The following is a 27,314-nucleotide window of genomic DNA, read 5'->3' on the forward strand; positions in this document are numbered from 1 at the left end:
GAAAAGATAGGTCACCTGAATTTGGGTTTCGGGTGTAATAAAAATTATTGATGCAAAAATTAATGAAAATTGTAAAATATATGAATGTACTTATATGTACATATGTATATATGTATGTATTTCAGTATACAGTGGCAACTGTCTTGATAGACACATTTATAGGGCGGAATTGGCAATCGGGAGTAAATTGTAGGTAATTATCATTACTATTAATTTATTTGAAACAATTAAATCTCTTTTGAGGACATAAGAATTAAGCAATAATGGCTGTCCGCCAGAAAGAGTATTCACTTTATTTGGCTATATCAGAAATTGGCGGACATACAGAAATTTACCTAAATAATTTGTTACAATACATTTTAATTGTTTTGCGGCTTTTATTTGACACGAGTAATGTGTGTGTGTGTCACATAAAATGATGATTTATGTATTCTTACACATATATGTACATAATACACATACATGTGTACATACATATATCCATTCTTTTACATTGTGTTTCCTTAGCTCATTAAGAGAAAGGCAATTGAAGATTTGGCTGCCTGCTCTTCAGGTTGGTAAATTTGTAATTAAGTGTCATACACAGATACGAACTCACACTCGCACACACATACACACAGACGCAGAATGGTCGGCCACAATGGCAATTGGCAGAGAATCGTGAACAACAACAGCAGCATCATCGAAGAATAGTGTCAAGTTCATGTCATTAAGGTGTGATTAACAAAAATTAGTTGCTGCTTAACGTACATACACACACACATGCATACATACACGCGAATACACGCACACAAACACAAGCTTACGTCGAGATTGAGACTGAGACTGGGTGGGATTGCGGTTGCATGGTGGGGGCAATGCGGGTTTTTGAGCAACAGTGTGAACTGGAATGGTTTAGGCAGTCGCCTAAGAAGCAACACATGATGACGTCCATTCCCAGCAGAAGCAGCAGCAGCAACAACAACAACAACAACAGCAACAACAGCAACAGCATATACCGTTTCCTTCATTCATTTCAACTGTTGCTTTTTTGGGGTCGGTCTCCTCCACTTGTTAGCACGACGTCGACGACGACGACGACGACGACGACGACGACTGGAAACGCCATGAGACGAAACAAAACGATGAAATTCCAGTGTAGAGTTTTCGAACCACCTGCGTAGAGTTTTGATTGGCGCTTGGAGAGTTCTAGCGTTCACGTGTATGCGTATATGTGTTCGTCTGTGTGTGTGTAGACTGCGTTATATTTGCGTTAAATTATTCACCGAAAACACAGGAACACATCCCAAAAAATCCAAAACAAAAAAAAAGAATAAAAAAAAAACGCTAACCAAAAACAACAAAATGCTTCATAGAGAGAAGAGCTGCCAAGATGTAGGAAAGGAAACGTTGCTGTTGCGCTTTTGCCTGTCGTCGACGCCGACGTCGGACGTCGTGCAAAATGCAATTAAAAAGCGCACTACGAACGCGCGCGGTCAACCCGAAGCAAGAGCAATCGCAATACGAACAATCCACACTGGTTCAAACTCCACATTTTGTGGCATAAATTCGAAAAATGAAGTTACAGAGTTGGAACAAACCAAAACTCGTAATAAGCTTTTAGTGTACACACATTTTGTAGTATTTACATTTTACATATCTTGTTCAATAGTTTTTATTACAAGATTTTATTCAAATATTGTTTTTTGTCTAATTGCGCAAGCAGAACGTTTGCTAAAAGTTTTAAGCTTTATTTGCCGCAAAAACATCTGCGCCTTAATTCCAGGGATGCAATAATTTTGAAATTATGTCTGTATTTAAAATTTTTTTAGGAATACTATGTTAAAACTAGATATTTTAAAATATTATTTGAATTTATGCCACAAATCAGAAAATTTGGACCACTGCATCAGCTTAACGTGTGTGTCTAGTACGGAGTAAAAACTAACTTAAAGCCAATTTCTGTCATTTGGTGAGTTTGTTGCATTACACTTCAAAGTATGTATTTATATGAGTTAATTTTTATTCTAACGGCAAAACTTTGCAACGGTGGTTCTAGCGAGGACAGTGAAACCGATTCTGAAGGCGGAAACTGTAAACCTGTATTAATTTGAATTAGATATAGACGATAATTAAGATAATTTTTAAGTAAGTATTTTAATAAAAAATGTTTGCTTCCAATAACTAATTGTGTATTGTGTATTAATTACAATTAATTGCGTATTTAAATACATATAACTACATAAATACATAAACTGTGATAAGTTAAATTACGCATACGCAACGTAAGCATGAAAGACTGAGCATGGAATCGGTAAATATTGTTTATGCTATAATTATGTCTTAAATATCCCAATTTCCAGATCTTTTTTTTTGAATTCATGCAACAATATCGGGAATTTGAACCAGTGTGCAATCGAAGCACATGGCTCGTCTCTGCTGGCCGTCGCTGCTGCTGCTTACGGTGCGTCGCTGCCTCTGCCGCTGTCGACGCGCTTGTGCGTAAGCGATGAAGCTTTCGGCGCGTTGTTGAACCATCCACGCCAAGCAGTAGGCGTTCAGCCTCCGAGCGGATAACATTGCGTTGTTGTAGTTCTCTCTCTCTCTTGCTCGCACTCTTGGAGTTCATTTAAAAAGAAAATTGCCTCCCGTAAGACACATACACTCACCATACCCATCATACTGTAAACATCTCCCCGTTGCCCCAACCGAACAAAACGCGTCAAAATTTGAGAGAAGTACAAAAAAAAAAAAATATTAAAAAAATAAATAATACAAAATAAAAAACACAACAACCGTTTTGAATTTAAAATTTCGAGTTTCGGGGTTTCAAGTGATTTTTTGGTATAAAATAAAATTTCCAAAAATTTAAATTTATTTCAAAAGTTTCCTTTATTATTTTTAGTATTTTTTTTTTATGTTTAAATTATTGTTGAGTTTTTGTGTTTACCGACGGTGATTCAAGATCGATGAATATCAAAAAATATGCATATTGTATACAATATTAAGAAATCGTGTCTGTTGTTTGTTGTTTTTTTTCGGTTCCACATAGTATTGTGATTTTCTGAAGAGACATAGGATAAAAGACCACAAAAGTAACCAAGAAAACAAACAAAAAAACATAAGAGGAAACAAAAGTTATCGAGAAATTGCCACCAAAGGCTATAAAGGTAAAATTCATATCCAAATTAAAACATATATTGCAATTTTCAATTTACTTACAAAAGCAAAAAAAAAAAAAAAAACAAAAAGGAGAGAAATAAATTGAAATGTTATACGAAATTACACAAAAAGCCCAAGGTCAATAGCAAACATCAAAAAAGAAATGTTCAAAATGTGAATGAATTTTCAACGAAAAAAAAAACAAAATTCGAAAAATTGATTCTGTGTATGTGTGTTTGTGTGTTGCATATGAGACATGGAACAGGAACAAACGATGAGTGAAAATTATTATACTACATACATACATATATGCATATTTAGAAGAATGCGATCCCCATTAAATTGCTAATTGCTATAAATCTTGGCATTATTCTCAATTGGAATACATTTTCGGACTTTGAAACATGCTACAATACATATGTACACATGGCACATGCATTAACTTTTATTTATCCGTTGAAGGGACTAGAATATCTGGGAAAATTACGAATGTCCAAGATATACATATTTAATAGATTTATCATATTCTCCGCATTCATTCAGTCATGGTTTTTGCTAATTTTTCAACAAACTTTTCCTACTTGATTAATATTTTCAAAAAAAAGCCAACTTTTAATGAATAATTTATGTTTAGTTAGTTTTGTGGTTTTTCCTAGGCAGAGATACATATCAAAATATTCTTTACTACAAGCTCATCCTTTGTTTTCAAAGAAAAATGTTCATTAAATTCGGAACAAAGTATTAACTAACTTTCCTCTTGTTTTTCTTTCGTTCTTTTCGACTAAGTTCATTTTTGCTTTGGGTTTCATTTCGTTTTTGTTTGTCCTCCATTTATGAGTTCTTCTTCGGTTTCATGCATTCATGTTAGCTTTCGTTTGAATGAATTTCATTTCGTTTTTGTTTCCTTTTCCTCTGATTTCCTGTCATTATTACAACTTAATTTCCTTTTTCCTATTGCTCTCTTGATGTCGCCATCTGTTGCCCAAGAAGGCAAAAAGGCAAATGGGGAACACCTTTACCTTTTCATTTAAACATTCATCCATCCATCCATTTGTCCATTCATCCATCTAGAAGTCCATGCAGCCAGTCTGCCATCCATCTATAATTTGTAGCTTATAAATTTTGTAGTTTTCATTCACTTCTCCGCAGTTTTTTTTTTATTTTGTTTCCTTTTCTTTCATAATTTATGTGTACTTTTTGATTTCTGCCAACTGTGCGTATGATTAATATTTTCATATATGTATGTTAGATCAGAGAGAATGACAACGCAAAAGGGAGAGAAAGAGTGTGGCGGGCGTATTGGGAAAAGAACGGGAATGTTTTTCCCTTAATTATTGGCCAAACGGCATTAAATTTTCAAGTATTTACTAAAGCTAAACAAAACACAAAAAAAAAGCAAAAAGTACAAATAAAAGAAGAATCGAAAGAAAATGCAAACAATCACCAAGAAAACAAAATACAAGCAATTTTTTAATACTCTGTATCCATGGGATAACCCCAAAAGGGTGTATTTAAATAATCCATCCAAGTAACTTAAACAAGTATATAAGGATTCTTGATCAACAGTTGAACCCTTATACCTAGTTGCCTAAAACCCCAACAAAATGTCTTAAATTTTATTTTCATCTTTATATATAAAGTTACATATATTCAGTTTGAATAATGTTAAAGAAAACTGAACAATCACAATGCGCCGCCAGAGGATGTCAGGCTTAGCTGACGAATTATAGGGTATTTGAAAACCCGGGCCTTCGACTTGGCGTACAAATTTTTGTTTTTTGCTCTACAATTTTCCGAAATTTTTCAACTAAATAAACAGTGTGTGTGTGTGTATGTGTGTGTTGTGGAAGCATTTGGCAATCGGCAGCTGTTCGATCTTTATATATACATTTCATTTCATATAGATACATACATCCTATAGTATACATACATACATGTACACTTACACACACAGTATTGAATTGATTATAACACATATTTATGTATTTATATAAACAATTAGTGGGTATATCAACTGAAAAATTTTCAAAAATTGCGTGCTTTAAAATATTTGAATTGAGAATATTGACTATATAGACATACTATATACACACTATAGTATATAGTCATCGTCATCGGTTCAATCTGCCTCCCGTGGGGCCAATACCGCACAAGAGACAACAGCAAATTGAATTAACATTAATGGTGAATGTGTGTGTGTGTGCATGCGTGTGTGTGTGCATAGAGAAAGACCCGCAAAACCAAATCCAAGTACATATCGTATCGTATTTAGGTAGAAATGTATGTGTGTTTGTATATATAGTAGAAAATAGACAAACAGATAGACCGAGGGACAAAGAGGACAGACGGAGACATGTAAACAGAGCCAAGCCAAAGGTAACAAATGGCTTTTCAAATAAATTAGCGGACGGCAATTGTAAACAGAGAGTTTCAGCCGTATAGAGGCAGTGATTGAGACAGAGATAGATATATACCCTATATAGATAGCTAGATAGAGAGAGAGGGAGGGAGAGAGACAGAGAGCGCAAGCGAGCAATGGCAAAGTCAGTGCATTGCACAGATTCAATATCCATTCCATTACATTTCATCAATTTTTCACTATTTTTGTTTGTTTGACTTATTTTTTTGGGGTAGTTTCTAAAATTTTGAACAAATAAAAAAAAATAGTAAGATGTTAAAGCAATTATTAAACTTTTTCTGTATGAATCGAACTCTTTCCATAGAGTATTGAATGATAATAGCCGATATGTTTTTGAAATTATTCGCTTAGTAGGTACATATGATCTTTAATTGGAAGAGAAATAATCTCTTGGAGCGCACCTCTTACCCACTACCCCCCACTGATGGCCAACAATGTGTACCAAATTGCAGTTGCAGCTGTTTTGGCCAGTTTTAAGCGGTTCAGTTTGCTGGATAGATAAATGTTTATTGTTCTCTATTCATATTTCTTTATTTGAAAGCCAAACCAATCTCAAGGACATTTGGCCACGTGCATTTCAATTAACTTGAACAATCCATGCGAAATATTAAGAGATGAGAGGGCGAAGGTATGAGAAATATATACACACACAGAGAGAAAGAGAAAGAGAAAGAGAGAGAGGGACGCGAAAGCAATTCCATTAATTATACAATTAGAATTTGCATTGTGATTAAATGAGGGCGAGCTACTGCCAAGTCATAGAGGGGAAGAGAACTGTGAATGAGGGTCATTCAACATCCCGTAAAGCAATTCGTCGAAAAGGTTTCAATCCCTTTCCCCTCAGCCTCATCTCACTCTTTGTTTCATTCTTTCTCTCTCTCTCTCTCTCTCTGTCTATCTCTCTCTCTTTCCCTTTTCGCGTTTGATATGCAAAATTCAGAATGTTTACCTTGAAATATGCCATGTCACTTTTGCAAAGCGATGCGAATGCCACGCCTTACCGCCCCACTAAGTTGAATACTCTCAATGGTGATGCCAAAGGCTATGGAATATGATGGTATGTGGCAAGGTAGCACAGAGAGGCAGAGAGGGAGAGGGAGGCATGCACGAGTTGTTGCTGATATGTGAAATATCTCATGTGTGTGTGCGAGTGTGTGTGTGTGTGTATGTGTGTGTACATTATGTTACCAGCTCCATTTCCATTTCCATCTCCGGCTGCCTCTGACTGACAGCTAAGGTGGTGCACAGAAAGGCAGGTTAATGTTTTGCTGGCAGGAGCCAATTGCAGTACCATGAACCAAAACATGAAACAACAGTCAACTAGCAAATGGAGTTGAGGCGGCCAGGTAGCCAAGGATGCAAGTCAAGGGTTATGAAACGGACACACAACATGCCCACACTCCGTACCCGTTCTCATACCCATATCCATTCCCCACAACCATCTCATTCACAGAGTACGCGAATGTAAGTGAGATTTAGTGCTCTGAGCATGCATAGAGAATTTATGCCTTCCCCGAACCACTCGTTAGGGGTCACTCGGTAATTATTGGGGGAGGGGTCATGGGTCATGACGTGCCAATGAAATGTTTGATATGCCTTTCTTCACAAGATGACCAAGATGATATGTGCAGTCAGGAAGATCTCACATCAGAGTAAATTTTAAGTGGATAATTGCTAATTACTCATACTCGTTGCATATTATGAATTTATTGGATTATACATATACAAATTTTAAATTGTGGGCAAAATGAAGCCTTCATTATGCTTTAATTCAATGTTTGGCATACTTTCTCGTTATGTCATTATCTACTCGTTGTTATTGTTTCGTTAACTTTTTATTCCGCTGGAATTTCATTCACCTAATTAATTACTTAATGCTCTTACTTATTATTACCGAGCGAAATATTTCAAACTCTTCACATATGTGTAGAGGGAAGTCTTTACTCTCATTACTATTTGACTCTTAAGACTATCAATTAAGTAGAAGAACTTACTTAAAACTTGAAATTAACTCACATATTCTACATTCTTGTTAATTTTGGGTAAAAGTTCTCGATATATCCTGGCAGTGATGATGTCGCTTCTTCTATGTATATTCAATTACATTTTGTGTTTATTTGTGGTTTGAAAAATTTAACCCAAAACTGAAGCTGCAAATTTGGTTGGCACATTTTCTTTTAAGGGGGAGGGACGGTAGGAAGGGGTGAAGTGCCCTCTAAAGTGGTTTGGGTTGGGTGGAAGCAGAAGAGGAAGCAAGTTTTGTTAACCGCGAATACATTTTAATTAGCAGCTAAAATATTCAAACTGAAAATTGCCCTTTGCCTGAAGGCAGAGGGTCCTGCCTAAACCAAGATGCCTTCATCCTCACATCCGCCTCCAACCGCCTCCAACTGCTGCCTTGTTGCCTACCTGTGTGTGTGTATGTGTATGTTTGCTTTGTGTGAGCCAGCCAAAAGTTTTCCCAGCCACCTCAAACATGGCTATAAATTTTCCAGTGAGGACTAAATACTTGCAAAAATATGTCAGGTCGTACCCCCTGTATCCCGAGTAGGAAGAGAATGGAACAAAAAATAAATAAAATTAAAAAGTTCGCTTATGAATTTTTATTTTACCTCAGATCAAACGCAAATGTGAAAAAGTTTTTATTCACCCATGTCCCGTACCCGAGCAATTTTAAGTAAGTCAAATCTTTCCATAATTTTTTGTTACGTTTTCTCCAGGTAAAATTTATCTCACATACCAGAAATGATTAATTACACAAATCTAATGATAATCAAATGGAAAGAAAAACGAATAAAGACCATGGGAGCAAAATGATAAAGAAAATAAAAAATAAATATATATTGCGAGACTTGGAATTGTGAAGGGGAGGGTGGGGACGAAGCTGAAATGTGGCATAAGCTCTCAGACGGCTTATATATTGTATATATATGTATGTTCTTGGCCGGATGAGGCTTGATTAAAGTGCAAAACAGATACATAGATACAAAGCTCCGGGAATACAGACGGACGGAGAGACTGAGAGAGAGATGGAGGGAAAATGAAAAGGGTAAAAAGTGTAAAAAAAGAGAAAGAGTGACACGAATAAATAATTTAATTAAATTATAGCATAATAATTCATTTTAGTTAAGTATAATTTATGTGACCTTTAATTTTCACAGCTTCAATTTCAGTTAAAACTTCCATCAAACCTAATTTATTGGTGAAAGCTTTAATGAATTTTAATTTTATAAAGGATGAAGATTTTATTTTAAGTGTTTGGATTAGATTAGTATATTAGTTACATTGGGACCTTATAGCTTTCCCTACTTAAACGGACAGCTCTGCTCGAGAAACATTTTATCTACATTTAATTTTAAAACCAGTATGAAATACTTATTAATTGATAATACATTTTGTAGTATTGATGTAAGTGTAGATTGGGCAGCTGTCTCTTAAGTCTCAATTTTATTATTAGTCGGGTGAAAAATGTCACCGAAGCAGGTTTAAAATATTTCTTAATATTTTGAATTTGATAACAGTGTGGGAATTGCCCAAGTCTCTGAAGCTAGCTAGGAAATTGATTCTTACAGTTTAGCTAAAAAGATACTATGTTGAGGAATCTGTGAAAGATTTGTTTTGATATATGTACATATGTATGTCTGATTTATGAGTCAACATAATAACCTTTTAGCTAAACTGTCGTTGTCGACGTAAGAAACTTTGAAGCGCTTTGAACGATGAAAAATATTCGCTTCTTTACGAAACATATAACTTTCTATTTTTGTATTCAATGATTAAAGAATCTTCATAACGAAGAAGATTCAATAAAATTACATCCAGAAAAACGAAATATTAAAATTTTTCTCTTATCAATGTGAATATCTTTTAATTTACGCAGTTTAGGTAAAAGGCAACTAACTGTTTTAAAATATTGGCCTAATAAAAAATAGATAAACAAAATACTAAATAAAACAACGAGTACGAAGAAAGAAAAGAGTTGGAAGTCTCTTGCAACAAAGTATTAGTCATAATAATTTTGGCACAAGTTCGAATCTTCGAAAACGGCTCAAAATGGTTAAATGAAACAGTGGGAGATTCTCACACAGCATTAAATTGATTTATATTGTTAGAAAACTGTCCAGTCAATCTTGAGACAGTTTTGTTTAAATTTAATGTACAATTTTCCCATTTACATGATAAAGTTTCTGACATTATACTTATTAAGATTAGACAGATCAATGTGGCTTTTAAATTTTATCTATGGACAGGGACTTTGAATTAATCTAAAGTCTGTTTTTAACACCTTTCCAGAAGAGGCTAGCAATTTAATAGAGATACATCAATATTATTTAAATCTAAGTTTAATGTGTTGTATAGGAAACCTAACGATAATCAATCCATGATGATCCAAGATGACTTTCGAGGAGATCTTAGGAGTTGTCTTTAGTCGGGTGTTTTAGGTGGTTGTTTTTGATACCTTTTGAGAAAGCTTTTAGTAAGATCATTTATGGAAAACTTTCATTTCTTCTCTAAGCTGCAGTTAAAGCTCAAATTTTGTTTTCGTCATTTAAGGTTTTTATTTTTAAATTAAATGTAAGCACGAGCATTTTTAGCCCTTTCGCCATATTTTGACAACTGTGTGTTACCACAAAAACCAAAAGCAAAACATTGAAAAAAAAAAAACAAAAAACAAATGACCTCGTAGATAAAGAGAATAAAAAACACAGAAAATAGAAGAAAAAACCAACTGCTGGCAGCTGTGGCATCCACTTGTGGTTATTGTTGTCAGAACTTTTGCTCAACTTTCACTTGCGTTTTTCCATGTGATTTTAACCAGCGTTAATGTGTGAGTGTCTGTGTGAGTCCATGTCCCTGTATGCGCGCGTTTGTGTGCTTGTGCGAAAGCAAAAAGTGTTGCCTGCTTTTCAACCAGAAGCCAGAAAGAAATGAGCAAAACAAAAACAAAACGAAAAGAGACGAGATGAGATGAAATGAAAAAAAAGACGCCTTTGTGGTTAACATTTTTGAGTGTGGTCAAAAGGGGGAGAGAGTAGCCAAAGCATGTGTGGTTCCAACTGACCTCCAGCGCGCCTTCTCTGCCTCAATCTCTCAGCTATTGAATTTCCCTCAGATTTTTTTGGCATTTTACTTTGACATTCCTTTTACCCCGAATACCCTGTAAACAAGTAGTACAAGAGTACACTAGGATCAATGCAAAAGGCATTAAATTTAAACAGTCACAGTCTGATGCAGACTTTTTATACCCTTGCAAAAAGGGTATATTAATTTTGGTCAGAAGTGTGCAACGCATAGAAGGAAGCAACTCCGACCATATAAAGTATATATATTCTTGCTCAGCACGACGAGACGAGTTCAAATAGCTATGTCCGTCCGTCCGTCCGTCTGTCCGTCTGTCCGTCTGTCCTTCCGTCTGGATCAACGCAAACTCCTCCTAGACCGTAAGAGCTACAGAGCTGAAATTTTGCATGTAAGCTTGTATATACTGCAGGCGTTGTATATCTCGGATTCAGCCGGATCGGATCACTATATCATATAGCTCCCATACAAACGCCAAAGTCACGAACAGTGACTTTTCTCAATAACTACGTTATTTTTTGAGCTATTGTCGTGAAATTTAATATTGGTGAGTTAATTATTCGTATAAACGACTATGCCAAATTTGATCAAGATCGGGTGACTATATCATATAGCTCCCATAGGAACGATCGGTCGAAAACAGTGACTTTTGTCAATAACTTCGTTACTTTTCACGCGATTGCTTTCAAATTAAATATTTGTTAGTTTAGTATATCTGTTTATGACTGTGCCGAATTTGATAAATATCGGGTTACTATATCACATAGCTCCCATAGGAACGATCGGTGGAAAACAGTGACTTTGATCAATATCTTCGTTATTTCCTATGCTAAGATTGTTGGCCATTCTTTCGCAAACATTAGCCTTTTTAGATAAAACGTTTTTCCACTTTGAAAAGGAAAGAGTTACCAAAAAACTTGCAAGGGTATACAAACTTTGACGCGGTCAAAGTTAGCCCCGTCCCTCTGGTTTAAATTGTCTTTGATTACCAATAAAAAGAAAGAAATTTAGAAAGTTTTAACTTGACATTTTTGACTTTCTTTTGTGCAGGGTATTGCCTACATTCAATCCGATTCAGAGTCATTTTTTCTTTGCGTTTGTGGGCCAACTGTTGCCATCTGGCTGGCTTCTCACATATCGCCATTCCCTATGTTACCCCAATTGCTATATCAGCCCTCCGCACTGACCCTTTCGCCCCTCTCGATTATCCTTTTCCTTTTGCTCTTTCTCTCTCTCTCCCTTCTTGACAAACAATTCAATTTGCTGCCAAAGCCTTTGCAGTGCAATGGCACAATCCCGTGTCCTTCCGTTTCTACTTTCCTCGCAGGGACTTTCTCTTCTTTGCGTGCTGCAATTCTATTTGAAATTGCCAAAATATGTTCTATTTTCCTTCCATATATGTATGTATGTACATGCCTGTATTATTGTTTAGTAACGGTGCACTTCTGATTGTTGTGTTTATAGCACAACTGGGTAAAGTGTAGAGGTGACACAGATATAACTGGGAGGGAGAGGGTAACAAATAATAATAAAAATTTGTGCAAACTTGTTTATAGACTGCTCAAATGCACAAATCTAAAAATACACACTAGAAATTAAAATAAAATCCTTTGTATGCAAATCCTTTGAAGCTCTTGATTTACCTTGAATTTTAGTTGACCCATTTGAATCGATAAACAATGACAAGGAAATTGTATTTCTCTTCAAATTTCCAAGTTACATCTCCGATTATGACAAACAAGTATATATGCTAATGTTGATCAGTTTTAGTTAAAGCGAATTATTAAATTTGCATATCTAGGTAAATATGTAAATAGGTATATCTATTTTTCCCAACATTTCCCCATGGTAATACAATAATTTCAATTTCTTTCAACACATTTTCCTCACTAATTTTCATTTGCGTTTCGTTTCGCTGCTTCTCTCCACTTCGGTTTCCCTTTGTTTTGCCTTTGCCTTCTTACTCCTATTCCCCTAGTCCTCTCTTATTTGCCATAAGGGAATATAATTTTCAACACAAACAACGCGTACAACAATTGTAATTGAGCATTAACATAAGCAGGACGAGCTTCTCCCGCCTCACACTTTGCGCGAAAATTCCCAAAATGACAAACATCAGGGAGCATCCCCAAAAATATTTTACTCATTTTCCGCCACTCGCAGAAATTCTCTCCCGCATCTTCCCACGCTTGCCATTGTACTTTGTGTCTATCCTCTTGTCAGATTATTTGCAAATGCTTTTCGTTTCATTTGTTTTGTTGAATTTATTGAATTTTAATTAATTTGATTGCCCGCATTACCGTTTAAAGCTCTTTATGAGATGATAGTGAACGCAGATTGCGAGAGTTGACTGTACGTTGGGAAATAAGCGAGTTTTATGTACAAGCATACATATTTTAAGTGGTGGTCGTGGAGGAGGAGGAGAAGGATGGAAACCTGGATGGAAGACATAAAACCAAATGTGTCAAGAGCAAAATATATAGGAGACCATGGCATTGGGTTACGTTTGGTTAGGGTTTTCAGTCCTTTCCGCGTTTCTTCGCTACACTTGCCTTATCTCACCTTTTCTCATCTCACTTTGCTCTACCTCACCTCACCTCAGCCCAGATGTCAAGGTCAAAGCAATTGTAAACCTCAAGCTCTGCTCATTATGCCAAACGGATGAGGGCTGCTGCGCCCACTTGGCATACATTTCAAATAGTTAAAATGAAGATGACATTGCCTCAGCCTCCGACCGCCTTTTTCTCTCTCTCGCTCTCTCTATCTTCTCTCCCTTGAGATTGTCACTTTTTTTGGGGTCAGGTGCAAGGCTGGGGCACGTCACTTAAACTCGATTTGTCACCATCACGTGGCCAATTAGCACGCAACAAACAATCAAAAAGACAACAATTCTATTTACCTACCCCAATAGGGAATCAACTTGATTTTACCCTACATCGAGTAAGTCCTATCTGAAGCTAATGAGGGATTGTCTGAAACATCTCTTGAGGCATACCCTTCAACCGTCGAGTACCGAGTATGCAAAGGAATATCGAGTGTATAAAGGCGAGAATAGTAACACGTCGCATGTCTAATGGCCATTGTTTTACTTCAATCTTTTCATCGTAGGCGAACAAAACAAATATTAGGCAGCCTGCCATAGCCGACTGGTGAAATGGAAAACCAGAGGGAACAGCGATAACTGGAAAAACGTAGAAAACATGAAAATAACTAATAAAATTCGAGTGGAATTACCCATTGAAAAGGTAAAAGAAGTGAGATGGGAGTTGGAGCAACAATTTGGAGCAGGTTGACAAGCAGTTAAATGCTTTTTAGGTGAAAGGCAAATAAAAAATTGCAAAAATGACCCAAAAAAGCTGGTTCATAAAACTGGTCAAAAAGCAGAAAAGGAAAAAATATTACATTATGAACTGTGAGAACGAACAGCGAAGCTATGAAAAAGGTAACAAGATAAAAATATGGAAAAGGAAAGAAAAGAAAAAAAAGACCAGAAAGGAAACCCGAAATAGAAAACTTACTTAAATGGAAAGTCTAAGGCCAAGAAAGAAAAGGCAAATCATCCAATGGAAATGGAAAAATAAGGCGATTAAAGCCAAGAAAGGAAAAAGGACCGCAGACGGGGAAGAAGAAAAAGAAGTTAAAAAATATGAAAAATAAACAAGTACTTACAAAACGAAACAAAAACTTTAAAGTTCCATGGTGAAGTTTTTATACTCTATCAGAGTTTCTGTTTTTAAATAAAGTTAATAGGTAAAAAGGATTTCGAAGCATTTGGTTTTATCAATAAATTGTTAAAATTGGAAATTATATAGTTTATATAGTATAGCTTTAAGTGAAAATTGTAAAAAACTTTTCAACTAAAATTACATAATCTTCGAAAGACTATTCTCATATGATCTATATGTGTAGATATTTATTTATCTATTGAAGATGGATTCAGGCATTCATTGTGAATTTTATAGAGCGGGTCGAATATTTGGAAAATTTGAGAGCTTAGGAATCCATTAGTCGATTGTTACGTAATTTAAACTGAAAAAATAATTGGATAATTATGAAGTTTTTAGGGAATTCTTCTTCTTTCCACGCTTTTAAAATTACATTTATCTTCTGTCATTTCATTTAATTTCGTTTTGTTTTGTGCTTTTTCTTGGTGCTTGGACTTCCGACATTTGGCACTTGTTTCTAGATTGCAACTGCTTCCGGTACAACATGTTGGGGCCAACTTACATTACCTTTTTCATTTAAGTAGTTTACCAAGACTGGACATGCCGACAATTTGCGCGGAAATTTGACGGAAATGCACAAAGTGAAAGTGAAAAAGAAAGCATAAAGTGGGTGATGGGAGGGGATGGAAAAAGTAAACAAGTGCCACATTGAATGTCATAATATAAGCTACTCACACACATTTCCGTTAGCACTGCTCACCCTTTGCGCCGCCACCGCCCTCAAAATTCGTTACGGGGCCTGAATGAATTTGGTTAGCCCCTTGAAGTATGCTGCAAAAAAATGAAAACAAATATTTACACAAAAATGGGAAAACTCGTTTTCCCTTATTTCATCGATTTGTGAAATTGACATTTCACATGCCAACTAATCAACTACAAATGGTCGCACATTACAAATATAGCCACGTATTTTTATTTTTTATTATTATATGCAAAAATAAAGTTGAGCCACCTAAAGGAATAAACGAAACACATAAGGGAGAACGAGGACACGCAAGGCTAATGAGAGTAACTATGTATATGGCGGTTTTTTATTTCGCTAAAAATAAAGTGCAAATGGTCGACGACAAAATAAAAATATATCCAAAAGTAATCCGCTAAAGTAGTTTCACAGTCAACTACCAGCGGGGGGAATGGCACACGATGGCAAAGAGTCGGTAGAGGATAGAGAGAACTGCCAAGATTAGTTTCACAGCTTACAGCAATTTGTTGCGAGTAACGACAGCAGAGACAGAGGAAGAGGCAGAGGCAAAGGCAGAAGCAACTGCCAACAACAAAATGTTGCTCATATTGGGCTTGAGCAACAGCAGCAAAATGAAAGCCGAAAGTCGTCGTCAACATTTGGCTTAGCCTTTCTCCCTTTACTTTTGCCTCCTACCTTTGCTTCAATCTCTCTCACTCTCTACATTTAAGTTTCTCTCTGTTTCTGTCTCTATTTCGCATTCCCTCTCCCCTGTTACTTTGATTGAGCTAAAAGGAAGTAGGGGAAAAACTACTGTAACTGTAATACTTTAAGCCAGCTGTAGAGATGTGATGAAGAAGCAAAGGACAAACAGAGACAGAATGAATATAAATAGGTAGAGCGAAAGCGAGACAACGCGACCACATGCCAACCACAAGCCAAAATGCAGTCGGTGGATCGTCTAGAGAGAGCAGGAGGCGGGCACTTGCTAAACAAGGCACAGTAGAATAAAACAAATTCATAATTTCCAAAAACTGATCTAGGGTAAAACCAAAAGAGAGGAAAACCCCGAAAGCGTTAGCTGGCTCAAGTTTTTTTTTTTATTGAACAGATAAGTAGGTAGTTTGTATGATCAGCATGAGCTGATTACTGGGGTCTCCGTCGATATAATTTTAGAATGTTTCGTTTCAAAGTTCAAAATGTTTGCTGCTTGCACCACGGTAAACTGTGAGTGTCACCGTGCGCTGTTGCTGTTCTATTTTTATGTGACGTTGGGTAAACTATGCTAAAAGTAGGCAAACATAAAACCACACCAAAAAAGGAAAAAATAAGAACAAGAAGGGAAAACAAAAAACAACTAGAGGACATGAAGATTTTTTGAACAGAACACAAGGGAAACTTAACTGAACTGTCTGCCGACATCTTAGCAAAAATACCTCTGAAACGTGTAAGGGAAGGGCAATAGTTGTCGGAAGTATGGGCGTGGGTATTGTGGGTATGGGGACACATCCCATCTTTGGCATTACACATCATGCCGGTAACAACATATGTACATGTGTGGGTAGATACATTTGTATCTGTGGGCACATATGTATACACTATATAGGGTATGCACTAATCAGGTTTGCTTGCCACACTCGCCACTCTGGCCACACTTCATCTCTCAGCAAGTTGTTAGACATGGGCTTCCGTTTACTCTGTTTCCGTTGCCGTTTCCGTTTCCCGCCACAATGTGCCACTTCATTTCGCTGTTTCTTTCTGCTGCTAGTTGAATTTATGCGTGTCAGATTTTCATGGACAGAAGCGAGGGCTGCGACGTAGGAGGAGGAGTGGTCGTTGGGACTAGGGTTGATGGAGGTTACAGCAGCCACATGTGCACCATAATTCAAACTCAACGTTTTCGGGTGCAGACCCAGAGAAGAAGACAAAAATATTCGGTTACACCTGCTGCTGCTGCTGCTTTGCCACTCTAAGGCTGCTACTAAGTCTCCTTCTGTAGAGAATTCCAGTCAAAGCAACTGAAATGATTTAGGGAAATATGTTTACAATGATCCCTCTACCGCTAGTCAGCCGTTCGCCTACCCACGTCATCCTCGCCACATAAGCATCCGGGTTCTAGGCAGTAAATTACGAATATTCTGGGTGAAAATATCAAAGGCAAAAGTAATTTTCTCAGTTATTTAATTCTTTATTTAATTCAATTTCACCTTTACTTTAAGTTTTGTTAAAAAAACTCAAGCGATTGAGTTGTGCTAAGATGTTGTTGATTTTGATATATGTATATTCTCAAACAAATATTAAATTTTAAAAGAATTGTTTTAAAAATAACAAAGACTTTAATCTAAATTTCCATTTTCAACGAGTTAAAAAATAAAGTGGCCGATCCAGATGAAGCCAAGTAATGCTATGGATGCAGTGCGAATCCAGACAGACATTCTACCTTTGGTTCTGGTGATTTACCAACAATGTTTAATTCCTTCGCTACTATTTTGATTGGTTAGTTATGGTTAGATATCTAATTAGAAGTAGAATTCATTTGAGGAGATTTTGGCGTAACCTAAATAAGTGAATACTTCAACAGATATTTGAGATTTCCCATCAGTTTAATTGGCAAATTTTTTGATTAGCTTCAGCATATAAATTTAAATTAAGCATGCGACAACTTCTTCTCATGCACAACCTTTAATAAGTACCTTCTGTCCCCATTCCATTTCGCAATCTCCTTGTCTCGCTCTCATTTCCCCACTCTTTCCGTTTCGCCCCATTTCGCAATATAGAAGCAAACAGCAAACATCAGACAAATGCTTTTGTCCGGCATTTGCCTAATTTGTTTTTCTTTCGAGTTTAATTTGAAACCTGGACAAGCAGACCATGGTCACAACCACTCAACCCATTCTACCTAAGCGCAAACTCAATCCCAATCCCAACACACACCGCCCGTAGTCCCCCTTAACCGCCCACTCTCCACCAACCGTCTGCGTTTACTTGTGAACACTGTTGTTGGTTTTTGTGTATGCCAGCAACAGTTTGCTTAGTGCCAAAGTCCAAAAGCAAATTTTGCAACAGAAAAAAAAATACAGGAGTAGCAAGCCTTACCGAACATCCTATACCCTTTCAAATTCGAAGTGTAACCTAAAGGAGAAATTCAGCAAACGATTTGAACTTGTTAAGCATGAAGATCACAAATGTCTTAGCAATCTTCTTCAAATCTTGGGACAATGTAAAGTTCTTTTCTTTTACTACTTCATGCCTGATCAGGATATTCCTTTTCTTGTTAAACTCTTAACTTGGCTAAGAAGCTTGACTATATACCCTTGGCTAAAAATGCAAACAGTAAACGGAGCAGAGGGTGACAGTGTGTGCAAGTGAGACAAAGAGACAAAGGGAGCGAAAAAGACAGAGGTAGGTGGACAACTGAAGGGTTAAAGGCGAAAAATGCTTACGCTGCGTGCTACAAGCTTGGCACAAAATGTGTTTATTTAGGATAACTTAACTGATTCTTGTTGCTGTTGTTATTCTGGGGCCAAATGACAATTGCCCCAGAGAGAGAAAGAGAAAGAGAGAGAGGCAGGCCGAGCAAGGGGAGCGACGAAAAGATAACACAGCAAGTAAAAAGGGAAAGAGAAAGAGAGAGTACAAATAATAAGCAACAACAAAAATCCATTCATAAATCAACTGACAACCACAAAAAAAAAAAATAAATGAAAGAGGGAAAAAATGTTCCAAAAGAAATCACTGTAATTAATTAATGTGTATGTGTGTGTGTGTGTGTATGGGTATGAGCCTCATAAATTAATTGCTACCGCCCTTTTTCAGGTCATGCCCTCCCCTTCTTTTTCCCTCCCCCTCTCTCCTACTCACTAAAGGCACTTAATCAAAGGTTTTTGTTTCATAAGTCGTTTTGCATTTCATTTTCCTTTTTTGTTTGCCCAGAAAGCGAAAGGTTTTTCATGCTGGGGATTAATGTAAGAGTCAGTTTACCATATGTATGTGTGTGTGTGTATAGAAAATACTAGTTCAAATTAGAAAGTAAAAACTGGAATTACAAAATTTCCCAACTAAATATTTATTAAAGTTGCCCAGAACTCTAAAATAATCTCTTTAACATTTTGCATAGCATACTTATTTGGGCTGCCATTTAGTTTGACTTTGTGTGGTTCGTCAGAGTGTGAAACGAAATGCCATAAAACTAAACGACCATTAAAAGTCAGAACTTGAACATTTGACAATGTCTTTGCTTATTTATTAGCTGTCACATATGCGATACACATCTCTCTTTCTTTCTCTCTTTCTCGATTTCCATTAGCTCTTCTTTTCTCCCATTTTAATTTCTTTTCCTGTTGGCATCGATCGTATTTTGTCACCTTTTTCTATTTGACGTAAATATTAAATTAGACTAGCGTCAATCGTCGTAGCGGTTAAACCAGAGTGGGGAGAATCGGTGTATAAGTAGAATTTGTGTCATTTGCATTTTTTATAAACTCGTTCGTTGGCTGCACTACGAATGTACATACATACGTATGTATGGATGTATGCATGTATGAATGTATATACTTACTTACAAATGTATGTACATTTGGCCAAGTCATCTGCCATACAAAATACTGAAGAAGCTGGGTCAAGTGCACATATACAATACACATCCATACCTATAGATAGATCTGGTATATATGTATATTCTCTACGCAGCTACAGATACAGATATGGGTCATCATTATATATGTATGTTCCTACGTGTCGTGTACTTATATGGCATATATGACTAAAGTTGAAAAGGACCTGGAGAATGATAATTAAATTCAGTAAGTATGCATCTAGCCACATACATTTGTACGCCTTCATACATATGTGTGTAAATATCTAAACATTTCATTTCACTTAACCATTACTTGTGCCATTTATTTTTCTCACATACAGCGAGAGAAAGACAAAAGCCATCACTCATAAATGAACCGAACAACGTTGTCCTTGTCTTAACTAGGAATTTGGAATTTGATAGAAATTGATTAAATATTTAAGAGTAAAATTACTAAGAATTGTTTTTTTATGTAAGAATTTCGCTAATTCCTAATAAGTCAGTTCAAAAAGCAGCAATCGAGTAATATGCAGCACAAATTCCTAGCTTTAATTTTGAACATTTTAAATTTCGCAACTTAAATTGATGAATTATATTGTGTGTAATAGGTTTGGGCCATGTTTTTAGCGGGTGGCCTTGAAACAAAAAAAAAAAAGAAAACAAAGTTCAACTATTTGTTACCAAAACCGAAATTAGTTTCGGTTGCATTGCGCTGGTATAAATATTTCGCACACTTTGCTGTTGTTTAAAGTTGGGTCTATATAAACACATGAAATACATCTACATACATATGTATATACAAACATACACATACGTACATATATGGGCATGTGTTAGTGAGCGAGTGCGTGGTGCATAATACATGGAAAAGGCTGCCGCTGGCATTTGCCCTGCACTGTGTGGTTAAAGGTATGTCAGAGAGGGCGGGTGGTTTTTTCTTTTTGCGGTTCTGTGCCGTGACCATTTTCATCTCACTGTCTCATCTGCCTCTTTGTTTCTTTTATCCTCTCTCTCTCTCTCTATCTCGGCTTGTCTGCATCTTTCTCTTGCTCCCTCTCCAAAAAATGGGCCATTTCATTTTTAATAGTTTCAGTCGGCGATGGCAACGGCAACGGCATTTCATTTGCCGCTTGTTTACTTTGCAAACTGGGTCTACCACACACACTCTGCCTACCTATCTTCCACTTTCCGGCACCAGCACCAGCCCTACCCCCTTTTAGCCCCCTCCGCCACAACCACTGTGTTGCGATACTTTTTCGTCCTTCTCCCGCAAATCAAACAAAGATGAGAACTGCAAAAAAGTTGTCGATGCCTAAAGTCCGGAAATCCGACTCTGCGGTACCCTTTCGCAAAATGTTTAATCACTTTTCGAAAGTTTCAGGTTGAATTTAAATGCTCTATCCACATAAACTTGTCTTTCTCCCCTTCTCTCACTTTATTCACATTGGCCAACATCATTTGTTATGGGGGAAATTTGCTTTACGTTTCAAAAGTGAAAACGAACGAAAAATGATCTGTTTAAAACAAATATGAATGACCAATGAATATATGTAGATATGGTAACCAAACTGAATGAATGAATGTGAATAGGGTATATAAAGTGAAGAGTGAGAGTGAACTGAAAACTACGTTTCTTGTTGATTTATGCGCTGCAGCGTACGTTGCCACGCCCACAAGGCGTTTGATGAAGGGCGTTTGGTGAAGCTTTTTTTGCCATCTTCTTGGCTTGTTGTTCTTTTTCTACCTTTTTTTTGTTTTAAGCAATTAGTTGGCACCTGGCTGAAATTCCACTGAAATATGTTAAAGACGGGCTAAAAAGAGAGACAGCAAATAGGCGAGACAAAGAATGACAAAAATACATGTAAAAGGTGTTAACCCAAAAAACAAAGGTGATGACAACCTTCAGGTGATGCAAGAGGGCTGCGTTTCTATTGAAGGTCCTTAAAATATTCTTTCTTCGATAATGCCGCGTCATCGTCTCAATTGAATGATGTCACATGAGGCAATGTGCCATGAAAAAAAAAACCAACAACAACAACAAAATGACAAGTGGCGGCAGCAACAATACACAAATCAAGTAAAACACACAAGCACAACCACACACACTTACACCGATAAAAGGTTTAGCGAAGCGAAGCAGGAGATAGATATGGAGCCAGGGAGTGGAAGGGATAGGTAAAGGGGGAAAAGTGACGTTAACGCTAACAGTTTTCGCATCTTGAATGTGAGAGCAAAATGGCTTGCTCCCTGAATTCCTGACATCCCACAAAAGTTTCAATTTAAATTTGTCCGCCAATAAAATAGTCGATTGAGTAAAAATCCGTATAATGGATGTTGCCTCCATTTCAAGTCAAGGAGATTTTCCATAATTGAATTTATCTATATCTACAAATAGTTGTACAGTTGTTCGACAGACAGCTATCATGTCTTACTCAGAACTGGAATATTTATGGTTTACAGATGGTCAAGAATCTAGAATCTAGATGATGTGGGATCGTTCAATGACTTCTCATGGCTCCCCCAATACCGATGCTTCTCATATGCAAGTTATCTTAAACAAGAAAAATGGATCTGAAAGAAGTAAAACTCTTTGCAAAACATTTTATTCACACATGGCAAGAATCAAGATATGATAAGAGCTGAAACAAAATCTTGACTCGCAGACATTTTTCACACATTTTAGTGAAGTTCGAAAAGGAACTATTGATTAATAATAGGCAATCTGTCATTAGAGACTAGAGTTATTTCTATTATAATAAGTTTCTCTCGTGATAAGCCAAAGAAATCTAATGTACCTATATATATGTAAGATTTAGTATAATCTAATGTTTATTTAATAGATTGATGAATATTCAGAGCAAATGTTTGAGTAAAGGAATAGTTTTCAGACGTCTTTTTAAGAATACGAACAGCGAATGTTTGCTCTAGAACAAGATCCCACAGCAAATAGTTTAGGATGTTGCATTGCCGACTATCTTTTGTCTCTATCCCTTCCATATGTACATATATACATATATGAAATAATGAGAGCTACAGGGTATTAAAAAAGTTCGATTACCATGAAATTTGGTTTAGAAATAAGTGTAAAATAGATTATCTCATTTCGATCGAAAAGTATTTCTTATGCACTTGTCGCCTGGGTCAGGCAGGGCACGTGTACTGCAAGTGAATGTGCATATGGATAGAGGAGTGTGTGTGTGTGTGTGCGTGCGTGCGTGTATGTGTGTTAATCTGTTCATATTTTATGTCCACATTATGCCATAAAATCAAAATAAAAGCCAAAGCTAGTCTAGGGAAGATGCAGAATTCAGTCGAAGCGAATGCCAGGCGAACGCTGACACACACACACACACACACCCTACATACATACAAATCGAATACATATATGCATGTAGGTATGTGTGTGTTTATGGATATATGTAGTTATAGTCATACTAAGTCGTAGTCGTAGTGGCAGTTGTAAAACAACATTTGCATAGCGGCTCATAAAGATTTGCATGCAAATGAAGGTGAATTTTGACGATGATGATGTTGCTGCTGTTCACGATGATGACGACGATGATGATGATGATGATCATTGTGATGATGACATAGCTAAAAGTTTGACATTGTTGCTCATTGCAAGCAACGAGCTGCATCTAATGCAAATGCACAAATGCGATTTATGATAACGAAGAGAGCTGGCCCATTCACCCACACACACACACACACACACACACACATTGAAACGCAGACCCATGCCACTCAGCAAACATTGAGCCATGTCCATGTCCATTCGGTGACACTCAAACACGCCTAACTCGTACGTCATTCATCATTTTGTCTAGGACACATTGTGTGTCAGCTGGGCCATTAACGCGCTTAAAGCAGAGACCAGATCCCAGGGCCCAGAGCCCCAGAGGCCCATTGGGGTCTGTATTCTAGTGTAGTTGGTTCGGGGTCATGTGATACGAGAGCTTAAACCAAACATTTGTCGCTGCTTTAGCTTTTGCTTTAGCTTTGTTTGTGTCAGTTACATACACGCACACAAACACACCACAGAAAATTCAATAAAAATATTTGATTAATTATACAAAATGCGCAATGTTTGCATAGTTTTGGTTTACCCATAATATACACACTAAACGAAGAGTTTTGGGGCCACAAGGAACACCGAGAAGGGTGGCTGATTGGTATTCAAAGATTACATGTTGATCACATATGTACGAAGCGTGTATACTATATACATAGTTTATCTTATGTACAAGTCTAATAAACAAAATGGCTGATTTTGATGAGCAAATGCAGTCGCTTGTTTATTAACTTACTCTCTTAATGGTTACTCATTGATCGCCCATCGGTTCTTCTAAAAATTCATTTGATGACTGACTTCTTCAGACATTTGATCACTCATTTCTTTACTCATTTGATCACTAACTTATCTATTCGTCCAGCTGCTCACACAAAAGGTTTTATAAGCACTACTTATGGGTAAAGTATGTGAGCAACAACACAATTCAATGAGTCAAAACCAAGAACAAGTTTGGTAAACATCTTTCTTCACTCTCTTAAGGAATCTGCCAGTTTTTATTCCCTTTTTAGTCCTCCATATTTATACGTTTAGTATATACCATATTATACATATCGAATGGCTTGATGAACCAGTGCAGTCACGTGTTCTGTTCTCTTACCTGTTTACTAAATTCTTTTTCTTGTTCAGTCAATTGTTCACTCATTGGTTCATCGATTTGTTCAGTCACTTGCTCGTTCAATTCTTTACTTCACTTCTTATTTGTTCACTTGATCACTAACTTTGCTACTTATAAGTCAACTACATGAGCAACTGAACAATTAAGTGAGTCAAAACCAAGAACAATATCAAGAAATAAGTTTATAGTTTTTGTGCACTTACTAGTCCCCCATTTAGGAGTTGTCCCAGTTGAGTTGAGTTGGCCCAGTCATAAAGGCATTTGAACAATGAGAATCCGGACTCGAACCCCATGATTGTTTATGGATGTAGTTATCGTCTAAGCCGATGGCCATAGTTGCTAGTGCTTCTAAAAGATAGTTAGGTTAACAGACCAAATAATAAGGGTATAGGTCTACTATATAAATATATTTGAGGGGATTTACATACATATATAGAATAAGGTAAGTAACGATTCTTGTTTGATATTCGGACCCATGAAACGTTTGAATCTAGGAAAAAGACCAAGTTTAATTTGCCACTTAGGTTAATGATGTGGTTTTTTATAATTGATGCAGTCCTCGGTAGATGAGTTGTCTAAGTGGCCCAGTCATTTAGACAACTGAACAACGAGGATCCGGGCTCGAATCTTAGGCTAGTGTATGGAAGTAGTTTTCGCCTAACAATAAGCCGAAGGCCTTAGTTGCCTGTGCTTGTAAAATAAAGTTAGGTTGATAATTTACGACTATATCCTACACCTTAATAATAATTTATAATTGAACTATACTAGAATCAGTTTGAATTTAGTTCAGTATACTTATAGGGCTTGAGGCTACAAAATTCCGACATTGAAAATAGTTGTAGTTTTCTGGTTTAAGGTGGATTGTTAGTAATAATCCTTTGTTAATAAGAATTCATGAGGCAGACAACGTTTGTGTCCATCATCTCGAACCCTATTAAATAGCGATGTAGGACACCTTCAACTATAAATATAGACGTGTCATTGACAACATTAGTATATATGAGTGTGTATACATGCTAATGTTGATTATCAACCGAAAAGTTGCTCATCTTACAGTTTTCTCGTTTGCCAGTTTCAGTTTGCTTCTTTTTCCTTTTTGTGAGTCGGGAGCATCATCTCTTGGTCTTCAGACTCTGAAGCAGCTGCTGTTGTGGGCAAGGCAAAGTATTCGATTTAAATATTTTATTGGCCGAAAGTTGTTTTTTTTGCTTCTTTTGGGTCTCCACCTGGCTGCCTGGTTTATTCTCGACTGTTGCATTATTCATTACGATGAAAAGCGTTGGCGCCGACAAAGAGCAAGAGAGATAGCTAACAGGCGAGTGAGTGAGTGGGCAAGAGATAGAGATAGAAAGAGAAAGAGAGGGAGAGAGTCGACAACTTCCGGGCACGGAAATTGCAAGCATGGCCAAAAATAATAACTCACATAGACAATTTTCATATAGAAAGTAGTTGGGAGAAGGCAGAGCGGAAAAGTGGGAAAATCCAGCAGTGATGTGGGTGGCAGTGGGGGTGAATGTGGGTGTGGGCTGAGATTTGGGGGCTTCATCTTTTAGCCTAAATATCAAAAATCAGCGCATTTGTCAAACATGTTGATGGACACTTGAAAGCCGCCTGGCACTAGCTAAATTGCTTTTAAAAATATTCAGCAAAAACAGAAAGCAATAAAATCCAACAGCAACAACAGCAACAACAACAACAACATGAGCCAAAAAATTACAAACAAAAACAAAAAAAACGAAAAATGCAAAAGAAAATTCTTTCATAAAATGGAAATTCCAATCGTCTTTCTCTGTCTGTTGTCTACCTTTCTCGTTTTTGTACTTTTCGCGATTTGGGGGAGCCTAAAAATAGTTGCAAATGTGTATGTGTGTGTGTGTGAGTGTGAGTGTGCATGCAAAGATATGAAATATGTTGATCTCTGCACCTCTCTTCCCCTCCTTCACATACATCTGCCGTGGTTGGGCAAAACATATTCATATCCGTACAATCCATATCCATAGTCGTTGCTTTGGCCGTATCTATATAGAAATATGAAGTATACGCCATGTGTTACGGGCAGCCAAACTGGCGCCACTTTCTGTCAACGCTACTAAGTTCAATTTAGCTTCAAGTGGTACTTTCCCGCCCCTTTCTCACCCCCTCCCCTCGCCGTACACCATTTTTATTGTGTGTGTGACATGTGCTGTTGGAGCAAAACATATCCCATACATAAATACATGTATGTATATATCATATGGTAGGTACCCCGGCATATCATTCATCTAGCTATCTTTCCATTTATCCATACGAACATGTATGTATGTATGTTTGTTTGTACATACATATGTATATCTAGTGATATCTATTGAGCTTGACTATGCACACAAAAATGATTTATTTATTTATTTACTTATTGCCAATGCCAAAATGACGCGAGTTTTTTCCCTGCCACATGGTGCGGCATCCCCACCGACACCTCCCCCCGCCGTTTGCCATCATCGCCCTGACTATTCTCCACTCACACAATCGCCAATTGTTGGGCATTTGTTTCTAGGCGCCAACAATAAGCTAAACGAATTAATAGAGACGATATAAAGATACCCTATAAAATGGTTATTATTAATGGAAGTCAAACAAAAAGGATTACAGCTCATGGTTAATTCCATTTTTTAATTTTAATGTAATACTTAATACTTAATAGTTTAATAAGTCTCTCCTCCTACATACCCATGTAGGGTAGTTTATAAATTATAGGGTGTGGAAAAGTTTCCCGCCAAACAACTTAATTTAACAGGCAGACACATATTCATTCAGTCGTTCACATACACACAAATACACACACAAACACACACACACATTCGTAGATACTAGTACATGGGAATTTTGCATTGTATTCTGTTGGAACACATGTTTCGTTCTCTTTTATCTCTGTTGTTCAACGGAATTTGTTAGCATTAAAAAAGGATTTGTAATGCAGCCAACAAAAGGGTTAAATGGAATAATTAAAACAAGAATTAACCGGAAG

General features: G+C 36.8%; 1 protein-coding gene across 2 annotated transcripts in view; it reads left to right on the forward strand.

Annotated features, from left to right (window-relative positions):
* Nucleotides 1-2,762: 2,762 nt before the first annotated feature.
* The window catches only part of LOC6652900, a 95,167-nt gene continuing 70,615 nt past the window's right edge, over nucleotides 2,763-27,314 (forward strand). For both annotated transcript variants that reach the window (XM_023181294.2, XM_023181295.2), the window contains exons 1-2: nucleotides 2,763-2,823; nucleotides 3,032-3,149. The gene's annotated coding sequence lies outside the window, so the exon portion shown is untranslated. The remainder of the gene's footprint in view (nucleotides 2,824-3,031; nucleotides 3,150-27,314) is intronic.

The sequence above is a fragment of the Drosophila willistoni genome (genome assembly GCF_018902025.1).
Source record: "Drosophila willistoni isolate 14030-0811.24 chromosome XL unlocalized genomic scaffold, UCI_dwil_1.1 Seg142, whole genome shotgun sequence".
Classification (NCBI taxonomy): Eukaryota; Metazoa; Arthropoda; class Insecta; order Diptera; family Drosophilidae; genus Drosophila; species Drosophila willistoni.